The sequence below is a fragment of the Silene latifolia genome, chromosome 4 (assembly GCF_048544455.1).
Source record: "Silene latifolia isolate original U9 population chromosome 4, ASM4854445v1, whole genome shotgun sequence".
Taxonomy (NCBI): domain Eukaryota; kingdom Viridiplantae; phylum Streptophyta; class Magnoliopsida; order Caryophyllales; family Caryophyllaceae; genus Silene; species Silene latifolia.
The window spans coordinates 56264883-56277779 of NC_133529.1; the positions used below are offsets into that span (position 1 = coordinate 56264883).

The window sequence follows — 12897 nt, forward strand, 5'->3', positions numbered from 1 at the left end:
ATTTTCTTGCTCAAAATCTCAAAGGTTTCATCAAAGGTATGTTTCTAATCATCTTTTAGTCCTTTAAATTCGATTTTTGCAGAATATTTATGCCCAAATTCGAGCAACCTCACATTGTTTCGAAAAAATCGATTTGGGGAAAATCGATTTGGGGCTAATTTCTTGTCGAATTTGTGCATTAATTGCGTTTGTTATCCCTTTTCCCTTGTTTTTCGAGCCATCTTAGCAACTAGGAGGAGTTAATTTCATTTTCCCCAATTCTTATAAACCCTAATTCGTATGTTGCTTTCCGTTTGAATTTTAGGGTTTACGTGTCTCAGTGTTCGGGTTTGGGGAAATCTAATTGTACTTGCTAAGTTTTGTAGGAAGCATAAATGACGAAAGGGAAAAAGGCAGTGGACCGTGGGCAGTCCAGCAGTCAAGGGGCATCAAAACGGTCGCGGATTACGCCGCCCATGGTCGAGTTAACCACGGATAGTCTACCTGGCTATCCGCAGGTGATTTTCTCCTCCTCTTCACAGAGAGCTAAATTTCTTACTTTGGTCGAAAAAACGAAAGTTGAAGCAACCCGTTTTCTGCATAAACCGACTTTAGAAAAGCTAGGGTGTCTTGAATCCGCTGTTTCTCTGCTAAATGGGACAGGGATGTCAGGGTTGGTGGACATGGCTGAGTTCACATACCGTATTTTAACTCTTGAGTTTTTCTCTTCCTTTGTTTTCGACCAAACTTCTTTTGAAACTAATAAAAATAGCTCCTGTGTCTCTTTTAGGCTGTTTAATGTCACTTATTCCTTGACGCTAGCTGAGCTTGCTAATTTTTTGGGTCTTTGTTTCGAGGGTAACACCTCGTAGTCGTCTTATGTGCATAGGGTTATGTGGTCGTGGATATCCGACCTGGACGCCCCTAAAAGGAAGGGCACTTCCGTCCATTTACCCCCCTTTTGTTACTACTTCCGGCTGATGGGCAACACCATCTTTGGCCGCAAAGAGTCAAATAACATAAATACAATTGAATTGTCTATTTTGGCAGGTTACCTGAACATCGAGAGTCGGGTAGCCCGCATTTATAACATTGCTTATTTGACTGCCTCTCACTTCAACACTATAAGTGAGGGCACCTCTCTGACCACTATAGTCTGTGGTGGGCTAGTGACTCGTATAGCCCACCGTCTTGTTCCTGTATTTCCTCGAGAGGAGGCTCCTCTTGACCCTCTTGCACGATTCATGGACCTTGACTACGTCATGTCCGTGAAGTGGGTCGATACTCGGGGTCGGTGGAAGATAGATTATTTCATTTCCGACCCCATTCCTATCCTTGCCCTCCCTCCTATTTTACCCTTTACTACTGTTGAGGGGGAGACTCGACCGCCCTTGCCTAGCTATAGGCTCCCTATTAGGGCAGGCTCCTCTCATGCTTCCACCTCGAGAGGAGCTCGTACCTCTTCTTCACGGGTTCCTTCCTCCTCCACTCCTACTCCCGGGCCGGGTTTCCCGGCTACTTTTCGACCCCCTGCACCTATTGTTATCCCTGCGGTCATGGACCAAAAGGCGGTTTCACGTGTGTTGGGTGATTTATGCAGGAGTTTTGATCAGCATAGGATGGACATGGCTCTTGCCATGTACCCGGTTTATGAGGAGTTTGCTCGGACAGGGATGCTCCGGGGTCTCTGGACTCACCCGTCCTTCTTTGTTCCCCCGGAGGGCGGATATCCTCCGCCTTCTACGACGTCTACTCCTACTACTGCTGCTGCTGAGAAGGAGGAGGAGGACGACTCAGGGTCAGATGAGGCGAGCGGTTCCGAGTATGAGCTAGAGGAGGATCAGTAGCAGCTGTCTGCCTCCCCTTTTTGATGGCTGGTTTAGGGAGGCCGTATTTAGTGAGTTTCCGTTTCTTTTTCATTAGTTTCCATTTCTTCTGTAGATGTTTATATCCCTCCCTGTTTTTGGATGCTGCTGTTTAGTTGATGAGCGCAATGAGGGCATTGCGCGTTTTGGTTTGGGGAGGGTATATGCATATGCTTGTCACATTTGCATTGTTTTACTCGCATTTTTAGGTCATGTTTATTGCATTTCCGCATGCATTTTCATTTTCCCTCTTATAAAAAAAATAAAAAACAACAACAATATCACGTTTACTTTTGCATGCAGGTCGAGTCGGAATGGATGGATTTCTATGATAAAATTGCTTTACGTATTGTCTCATTGCCCTTCCTTGCACTTTTAATGTCGTTGAGTATGTCACTTGCATAGTCTACGAGTTTTTGTTGGAATTTTACTAAACGAATAGACTTGACTCAATATTGGCAAACTACTTAAAATTTCTAAGGTTAGAGCTTATTTAAACTGATGTCATTTATGACCGGTTTCATGTAGGAATGAGAGTAGTTACTCCTCGTAAGGCATGTCACGTAAATTTGCATAAACATGAATTTTATCTGCTTAATACCTATATGCATTTGGTCTTGCGGTTTGCTGACACATGTGGAAGAGGTTCCCTCTATTTCATTTTGCCCATAAGCCCCACAAAAGCCAAATTTGCCTTTTATGTCCCATAAACTACATTCCAAATTTAGCCACCCTAGCCGAGCTAGTAAGGGTAGTTATTCGGGAATATTATTTTGCGATTTGGTTTTTATTGTCTCGTGTGAGAGATGCATCAGTTTTGGGTGATATGTTGGGAAATGAAGGGAAACTTTGAATTGAAAAAAAAAAAGAAACGGAACTGAAGCAGAGGAGGTTCAGGTCAAAAGGGGTGGTCGATCGACTGCATCACATGGTCGATCGACTGCCAGATCAGGTTTTGAAAAAAAAAAAAAGAGAGGGAGAAAGAAAAAAAAAAATCACATGATTAGAATGATTTTTGGATGGTGATTTTTATTCCCATGTTGCTATTCATATTATTTGGGGAATCATTGTTATTTTGGGAGGTTGTGAGGTTTGTGCTTTTAGTAGCACCGTTTTGATTTTCTCTCGAGTACGAAGTTGGGAAGTATTCAGAAATTTGGTGTTTAGAAGTTGCTTGCTCGGCTTTATCTCCTCTTATCCAAATTTATTTTAGCCCCTTCTTACCCGTAGCCTCACAATCCCAAATCGCCTCGGCATGTGTCATGGTCATTAAATGGTTGGAATGCATACGTACGGTTGTAGAGATTTTATTCATGCTAGACTGCAGACATGTTTTTATGGGTCGTAGTTAGGTAAGAGACTTATTTCGTTCATTCTTCTATCTTGCACAATTAAAATTCTCATCCTATTCTTAAATTTGAGTGAATGAGTGACCCATGAGAGTCCTATATATACGAGTCTTGCAAGGTCGAAAATTTGGTAAATTCTGAAACATGTTCAACTCGTTTGCGCTTGACAAAATGCTTTGATATTATTTGTTGCACTAAATTGGTTGGGCATGATAATACGTTCTTGTTTTGAGAAAGAAATCTGTTCCAATAGGTGTTTAGATTGAGTCTTAGTGCTTGCTTGGGGACAAGCAAGGTTTTGTTTGGGGAGATTTGATACGTGCATATTTTATACACTTTATTAGCGGTTTTGGCACGTATTTCTATGCGTAATTGTTAGCTTTAAGCTATTATTTCTCCCGAAACGGTTTACTTTGTATTTCCTATGTCATTATTGTAGGAATGATCAGAAGTAAGCTAAATCAAGCCTTTATCTGTTCCCGGGGAGCATTTTATGGAAACTATGAAGTTAGAAGCTCGGAACTTGATCGTCTCGGAATGCGTGCATGAAGTTGGAGGGCTGGATTCTGCTACAGCGCAACTGGTCTATCGACCAGTGACTCTAGTCTATGGACCATGGAGTTCAGCAGAGGAAGCAGTGTTGCCAGCACTGTACTGGGCGGTCGATCGACTGCTTCGCCTGGTCGATCGACTAGATTTCGAAGCTGCGTTTTCTTTTATACGATTGTCTTTTGTAAAAGCCCACTTGGAATTTATCTTTTGGTAGACTATTATCAGTAGGACGGAACAAACAATTGAGGTTATGCTTTATTCTGTGATTGAACTCACTCAAGTTTTTAGACCTAGTTTTGGGAACGTGAAGTGGAGGCTACGGATTACGATCAATTGTTTGTTCATCAAATTCTTTAGTAAGCTTTAATTCAATTTCAATCTTCTCTTATTCTTGTTCATTTATTTCTAGTTTCTTCCAATTTATATTTAAGCAATTTAATTTTAATCCCTTAGTTTTAATTCTAATTCAATCATGACAATTTTATTCCATATCTTTAATTTTGCAATTGTCATATTCTTAATCATGCGTAGCTAAATTCCTATGCTAGGAATTAGGGAATCCATGGCGTCATGAGTTGATTTTATTAAGTTTAAGTTGAACCCGTATCGGCCTTATTTACTTTTGTGAGATTTTACCCCTTGGTAGATTGAGAGATTAGCGGAGTTAGATTTCTCACAAGTAATTGGAAAGACTAGTGGAGCGAAAGAAAACTACTTTCATTCTAGGGTGAATGAAGACCGAGAGGCTTAGTTCGAATAGGGACTTAGAGGACCTATTTGACATCCTGAGACGGTATTGGACAGACCTTGACTTTACTTGACTGACCCTTAAGCCATGGTGAACCGAAGTTCCTAGCTGCTTTTTAATATCTATTTTAAACTTCATTCAAATTTCAGTAATTAGTTTAGAATCAACCAACCAACCCCCCCCCCCCCCCCCCCACCCCCCCAACAATTGTTACTACAATAGATTAAAAATAACAAATAGAATTGATCTTGTCTCTATGTGGTTCGACCCTTACTATCACTAGCTATAGTTTTAGTTTGGTTTTTAAATTTAATTTTGATACAAAACGACGGTATCATGTGACGTGAAAGACACCTTGAATTGAGTGGGAGATTAAAACGGACAAGAGAATTGGTAGCGCACACCATGTGTTGGACAAGTGGGAGATTTTTGGAGTTAGTGTCCTCCACAATAGTGCGTTTATATAATAAATCTCATTAAAGGAATATCATCAAGATATTTAATTATTTGATCCTCGTCAATTGATTAACGTAAATCGATAACGTTTGGCTAACTAGAGTTTGATGTTATTGTCGTGAGACGGCGGTGATCAACTGACCCCTTTCGGTCACACCTATAGGAACGAACCCAATTGATAACTAATTAATTGTATGAGATACAATTTATTTAGTCCCTTGATTTATAGACTAAAAGGTTAGTCGACTATTTAAGAGAGATTTCGAGTTGCGAACTCGAGGCACGGCAGTTATTATTTAATTATGCGATAATTGAATAATAAGTTTTGGGAGACGGGTTTTTAGTTAATTAATTCTTAATTCACTAAAATTGTACTAATTGATTAATGTGATTAATATTAGTACGTAAAATAATATGTGTAATGAAACACGTATATTTACGGAGTGATTTGGACGAAATTAATCGAGAAGTAGTTAAACATAAAATGATGTTTAAATAAAATTTACACGTATTTGTGCGACAAATATAAGAACCAAAATGGACCCGTAAATGGGACATTGGACCGTGTAAATGGAGTGTAGTGGATGATTATAATCAATTCACTTTGCTTGTTATTCTTCCATAATGTTGTCATATGATCATTGTGCATGTGATAAAGATTGGACAAAAATTATAACAAGTTGACTCCCTCACTCCACCTCACTCCACCCGCCACTTCCTCCTTATACACTCCAAATTGTTGTTCATTTTTACTACACTACACTTTGAACATTTTGCATGTGTACATCTCTCATCTCTCTAAAAATAATAAAACCCATTATTTACTAAGTTGTTAGTAAACAAATAATCACTAAGATTGTTAGTATTATTTACATATTATCAAGGGTTAATTTTACAAGTATCTAGTTAATACTTGTAAGATTATTTGGGGTATAGTTCTTGGGTGCAACTTGAAGGAGACTTTCTTTTTGAAGGTTTTTCTAGGAGGATAATCCATGTTTATTTAGCTCAAGAACAACCTAGATAGGTGATCTAGTTTGTGCCCATTTTTACCATAAAATTCAATGTAAGGAAATTGTTTTTCCTTAATCTTTATTTTTATGCTTTTATATTTGCATGCATGTTACATAGATCACTAAATGAACATATTATGAGATAAGTTGTTACTAATTAGAGAGTCTAATTAGGATCTATGATCTTTCCACGTGAGACATTTTCTGCCTCAGAACCATGGCCCCATCTTCAGCTTCGTCCAACAACAACAACGATGACAACAGAGATCTCATAATGGCTCAGCTAGCCAGCCTACTCACAGCCCTTATGGTCACTCTGGACCGTGTCGAGACCCGTATCAACACCCTGGTAGACAAGGAAACCAGAGAACACAACACTCCACCTTTAACCAAAACTGAGAAAAGGCTCAAGCTCCTAGAAGAGCAACTCTTAGCTCGTGGAAACAACATCCACCTTGAAAATAATCGAAGATTCGAACCCGTCGGGGATGAACTGCCTGACAACTTTACCTTAACTGATGTGCCTAAGTTCAAGAGAGTGGAGGACCCGCTCAATCAAATTCGGGCCTTCAAGGATTACATGTCCATCAAAGGGTTCAAACAGGAACTCTTCACCCGGATTTTCCATCATCCTTGGAACCGATTCCCCGCCAATGGTACTATTCCCTTGACCCCAAGAGCATTATTACTTGGGACGACGTCGACGTCGAATTCACTAAGCTGTAGGCCTACAACGTCGAAATCCAAGACAACGCCCACACTCTTGAGGTCCTGATTTTGAATGACAAAGAGGGATTCACCGAATTCCTAATCCGTTGGAGGAGGGTAAGCACCCAATTGGTCAGTAAGTCGAGTGAATCAACTCTGGTGGAGAAGTTTGTTAACAACCTCCGTCCTTTTTATGCCAACCTACTGAGGTATCAGAACATCAAAACCATCCATGATATGCAGATCCTCGGGACCCGTTTTGAAGATGACCTACGCAAGGGCGTTCTAGCAAAACCACAGGTAGAGGTTATCAGGGGTCTACGTCAACTGGATCTCGTCCCTACGGTCAAACAAACAAAATCGATGAGGTCAACCTCCTCGAACCAACTATGAAGAAAACTGAGCGTCCTCAAAGGGTATTTACCAACTTGGGAATAACCTATGCCAACGCCCTAAAAAGGCTCACGGACCAAGGAAAGCTACAGCCAATCAGGGCCACTTCGGACCCGTCTGAAGCAAAGAAAACCCGCTTCTGAAATCCTAACACCTATTGTCAGTACCACCAAGGCAAAGGCCATTACACGGAAGCTTTCTTCAAGCTAAAGCAGAGCATATAAGATATGATCGACAAGGGAGAATTACCGTTACCTCCACCCGTAAAACAAAATAACAAGATAAACCCCTTGGGAATCCACGCCATCTCTAATGACGAGACAACCCTGGATTGCTCACACCTTATCCTGCCTACGAAAGACGAGGTGAACGCCTTGGAAAAGGACACCCAGGACGCGATGTTCGTATTCAGCGTCGCAACCATGCTCACCGTGTTCCAGCAGGTTGAAGAAGCCATTGCCAGTCTCTTAGAAAGGATATCCCGACTTCAGGATGATTACCACCGACTGGTATTCAACCTGCCAACACCAGCACCACGGCCAAGGGAGGGTCCTCCAAACACCTAGAACTCCCAATTCCAGAAGGGATTTCTCCCACGACCATTCTGGCATGCACCCCACAATAATCAACCTCACAATAATCAACCCCAAAAAAACTACCCCCATAAAAACGTCCACTACAAAAACTATTTACCGAGGAATACCTCACAAAGGTACCCTCGCGACCCCGAAATCAACGGTCTCTAGAGAGACGATGTAGAGGATGTTTACATTGTTTCGGCAAAGGCCAAACGAGCAAAAGAGATCGATCACCTTACTCGATCTAGAAGCCCTTACCAGACTCCGAACATCCCAGAAAATAATCCAACAACAAATTACCAAGTTGTCCCAGATGTGGACGGTCTACCCAGGATTCCCGAGAACTTGATCCTTAAGCAACTACAAAAGGCCAAGGCCGAAATATGCATTTGGCAACTGGTGGACACATGTTTTGAGCACCAGCATGGAAATTGATGATGCCCTCTAGCTCCTCTCCTGAAGAAGTGGTCGCTCACATGACCAGGGACGTCCCTGACCTGAACAACCCGATCATCTTCTCCGATGAGATATCCCTCTGTTCGGAGCCAGCCATAACTTGGCCCTGTACATCACTATGTAGTGCCTAAAGAAGAACGTACCTATGGTCCTAGTGGATGAGGGATCTACAGTCAACGCCATTCCGCTCAAAATGGCCAATAAACTAGGTATCAAGGAAACTGACTTCATCCCGACTAATCAAGGATTGCCCGCCTATGATGGCACTTGTCGTAAGGTTGCAAGCCTCATTACCCTGACCATTCCAACGGGACCCCTAGAGTGCAAGCCAGTTTCAAGGTGGTCGATATCGACGCCTCATTTAACATGCTTCTAGGGCGCCCCTGGATTCATGCCGCCAAGGCTGTCACATCAACCCTTCATCAGAAAATCAAGGTCCCCTTCAACGGGAAAACAATCACAATTCATGTATCCCGATCAAGGCTATCATGAAGAAGGGAATAGCCTCTTAAGTCATTGAGGAGGAGGACAACAAAATGTGGGGATTCCAATCTGTGATTGCTATAACCAATAAATACACACCCTTTGATTGTGACCGATTCTCGAACCTCACAATCAACAGCATCTTGATGCGCCAGGGTTATTTCCTGGGCCTACATCTCAACCCACTGAAAAGCACCTTGCCTCTCATGAAACAGGCCAATGTCCCAACATCCCTTTTGGGCTAGCCTACGAGCCAACCGATGAAGACATCCAGGAAATGGGTCTTCTAATACGGAAGCGCTAAAAGCAAGGAGACATCCTCCATCCCTACCACTTGACTCTCAATGGCTACTTCATCCCCAAGGGAGAGTCCGATCTTTACAACGGCTTCCCTAAGCCAATCTATAACTCTGTACCAAAGGTCAAGCACCCGGGTATAGAAGTCTTTCTAGATTGCTACTTCATCCCCGACAACACCAAAGTTGCGTCGACCAAGACTGAATCAACCCCTTTCATAGACGGGCAAGCCGTGCGTCTCCTTTTCGGAGAAGACAACATCAAGCACCTCAACTATGAGGACATCATCAACATGGCTCTCAAAGACAACCTGTTCGATCCCACTGCCTTAATCTCTGATGCTGACCTAGAGAAAGCTACCCAAGACTGGAGGAAGACTGTCAAGTGGACCGACCGTCAAGGCCGCACTCTCAGGATCACAACCGGAGAAGGCCCCAAGTTTTAAGAGGGAAGTGAAGATGAAACGGAGTCTGAGTCTGAGTCCGATGACAAGCCTGAGTTAGAGGCAGTCTTAGCTCCTAACACCCCCGATGCCCCAGTCAAAGTCCCTTTTCCACTGTTTTATCACAAACTTGTGGCTGCCTCAGAAGCTGAGTCAACTAGGGTCACCCCCACTCTTGCAGAGGGTATCACACTTGAGCTTGTTCCAGGGGCCACCTCCTCCACCGTGTCGCCTCTGACTGCCCATGAGATGTTTGTCCTATACGAGCTTTTTGCTCAAGTCGACTTAATGAATGCTAAGTTTGCTTACGACTCGTCTCAATTTATCTACAATGCATTCTGATCGAATATGAAGAATTTGACTTGAGTGACTACCCAGCTCACCTAGCCAAAGAACTTGACCAACGAGAAAATAGGACACCCATCATTGAGGAGACCGAACCCATCAACGTAGGGACCGACGATACACCTTAAGATCTTAGGATAGGGACCACCCTTGACCCCTCAGAAAGACGGGAATTCATCAACTTCTTACACGAATACGAGGACGTATTCGCATGGTCCTACAAAGACATGCCTGGGATTGACAGGGAGATTGTAGAGCACATAATACTTATTAAACCCGGTGCTAAACTCGTGAAGCAAAAGTTGCGCCGTATGCACCCTCAATGGGCCCTGAAAAACAAAGAAGAGGTAGATAAACAATTCAAAGCCAGATTCATCAAAGTTTTGAAATATTCTGACTCGGTGGCCAACATAGTCCCCGTACCCAAGAAAGACGGGAGAATTCGGGTTTGGGTCGACTTCAGAGACCTAAACAAAGCAAGTCCAAAAGACGATTTCCCTCTACCATATGTTGACATCCTGGTAGATGATGTGACTCATAATTGTACACTTTTAGTCCCCGAACTAGCCTCATCCCTATGCTTTCTTGCATGTATTAGGGGTCGTTTCTTATCTTTGGCTTCCCACTTTGCATATTCATTGAGGTTTTGTGTCCTTGGTAGGAAAGGAATGCTAAGCTTGCATTTGTGGAGCAATTTGGAGCTAAATGGATCGTATCTAACGACCAAGCAACAAGGCGGAGACCGATACAAATGGCCTAAGTAGTAGAATGGGCAATGATGAAGACCCCCACGACCCCTCAAATTATCCCAACGGATCTTGAGGCATTCAAATTAGAGGAAACTATGCTGATCCATCATCCGGGCGTCCCAGCAGCAGCTCGGGCATCCCGAGACTCAAACCGGGCGTCCTAAGAACAACCCGGACGTCTCCAAGCTTCGACAGAGCATCTCATACTCGAGCTGAGCGACTCCCTATGCAGTATGAACGTTTATTGAAGGGGGGTCTTGAGGCTCCTTGGGGACTTGCAAGGCGTTAATCCTGTTCTTAGGGACTTAATCTTCATTTAAGCCCTTACTTACCCTAATACTTGTACTTAGTATAAATACCCCATTGTTTTAGGGGATTAATTACCAAGTTTAAATCAAGTTAATTTACCAATTTAGTTTAGTATATCTTAGTAATCAAGTTGTAATTACTCAATTCAATATTAATCAAATCTTAATCTATCTTTGATCATTCAAGTATTCTTAGTTTAGTTGGGTAATTTGAAGACTATTTTGGATTATTGAAGAATTGACAACTCTTCATCATTCATCAAGTGTTTTTCTATTATTCTTTGCTTATTATTTGGATCATCCTTAAGTTGGTATAATATCTTTTACCTTTTTGCTTAATTATTGTTTATTGCTTTACTTATTCACCATGTTTAACCTTGTTAGTATGATTGACACCCTTATTATCATGTTTACGATGATCATGAGTGAGTAGTATTCTAGCTAAGGTTAATGGGGGATTAGGGGAACTAAACATGGGGGTAGATCTATACTTAATGTAATAAGTTTTAATAAGATTGCTTACTTGTTGTAATTTCAACTTATGCACATGTTATGTTTGATGAATTGCTTGATTGACAACCTTACACGAATCTCTTATCCATTCAACAAGACTTGTAAGATATAAACTAACTCAAGGCTTGTTAGACCATGCATATAGTTGAATAAGAATAAACTAAGTCGACTTGTAGGTGTTGTACAGTTTTGACCGACTCGGCTTCAGGACCCAAATCTTCCTAGCAATTGTAAGACATAAACTAACTCGATTCCACTACAACAATAATTTGCTTGCATCTATGTGAACATGTTTGTATGATCTCCACCATGATTCCCCTATAAACCCATGATACCCTAGTGCCTCAATCAATTGTTTACAATCCCTATTCGCTTACTTGCTTTGTTTTGCTTTCATTTATTTGCATTTCATTGTTAAGTAGTTTAGATTGCAAACCTCAAACTCAACCCAAATTGTGACACCCTAAGACATAGCTCTCTACAACCGATAATTTGATTCAATACCCGTGCTTTGAGATTCGACCTTTACTTACCACTCTACTAAAATTAGTTAGTTAAGTTTATAAATATTGTTTTGATTGGCTAGCTTAGACGACAAAGTTTGGACCGAATGAAAAATGGCGTCGTTGCCGGGAACGGTGTGTAATTGAATTGTTATTCGTTATTTTTAGTTGTGTCTCTCTTAGCCTTGGGGAAGTCAAATACCTCAAGGTAGTTTTAATTGTTTCCTAGTTGTTTGATTTTTGCATGTCTAGGAGATCACAAGGTAGAATTTTGCCTATTGATCCCGAGATTGAAAGAACCTTGACCAATATTAGAAGAGTTGTTAGAGGAACTTCGACAATTGTGGGTATTAGAGAACTTGTGGACATTGGTATTGTCCAATCGGATAGTGTTGAGTTTACCAACCCTTTTGCAAGACAAGGAGAGGAAAACCAAATCCTAAACCAACCACAAAATCAACCTATATTGCCTAAGTTTTCATCTCATTCCGTACCAACCGAAGAGAACCTACCAAATCGTACTTCAACACCACCTCACTTAACCGGTAATTTAATGGCCAAATCCGCATTCATACAATTAGTTGAGAGAAGTCGAGTTGGAGGGATGCCTAGTGAGGATCCTCATTTATATATGGAGACTTTTTGTGACTATTGTGATGCAATCTCTCAAACGGGGGTGACTCAAGACCAAATTCGGTGGGTATTGTTTCCTTTTTCCTTGATCGGAACCGCAAAGCAATGGTTAAAAAGCCTAGACAAGGATACCCTTGGTATTGATTCATGGAAGAAGTTAACACTTGCCTTTTACAAGAAGTTATATCCTCCGGAGGAGACTAACACATTGAGAGCCTAAATCACCGGGTTCAAACAAAGAGATGAAGAATCCTTATATGAGGCTTGGGAAAGATTCAAGGATACATTTCGTTCTTGTCCTCATCATGGACTAAGTAAATGGTTTCTTGTTCAACAATTTTGGAATGGCTTGTATGAAGATTCAAGAAATGTGCTCAACATGGGTTCTAATGGAAGATTCACCGAGGTTGATGACAATCAAACTTGGGCTAAGATAGAGGAGATGGCGGTTCATAACTCTAAATATAGTAGGCCAAGAAAAGCTACTAGGGAAGGAATACATGAACTTGACTCCGTCACACAATTGA

At 41.6% G+C, this 12897-nt stretch overlaps 1 non-coding gene across 1 annotated transcript; it reads right to left on the reverse strand.

The window, feature by feature from the left end:
- Positions 1-12575: 12575 nt before the first annotated feature.
- LOC141654432 (small nucleolar RNA R71) lies at positions 12576-12682 on the reverse strand. The gene has a single exon (XR_012547993.1). It is a non-coding gene; the product is annotated as a small nucleolar RNA R71 (small nucleolar RNA).
- Between the last annotated feature and the right edge of the window lie 215 nt (positions 12683-12897).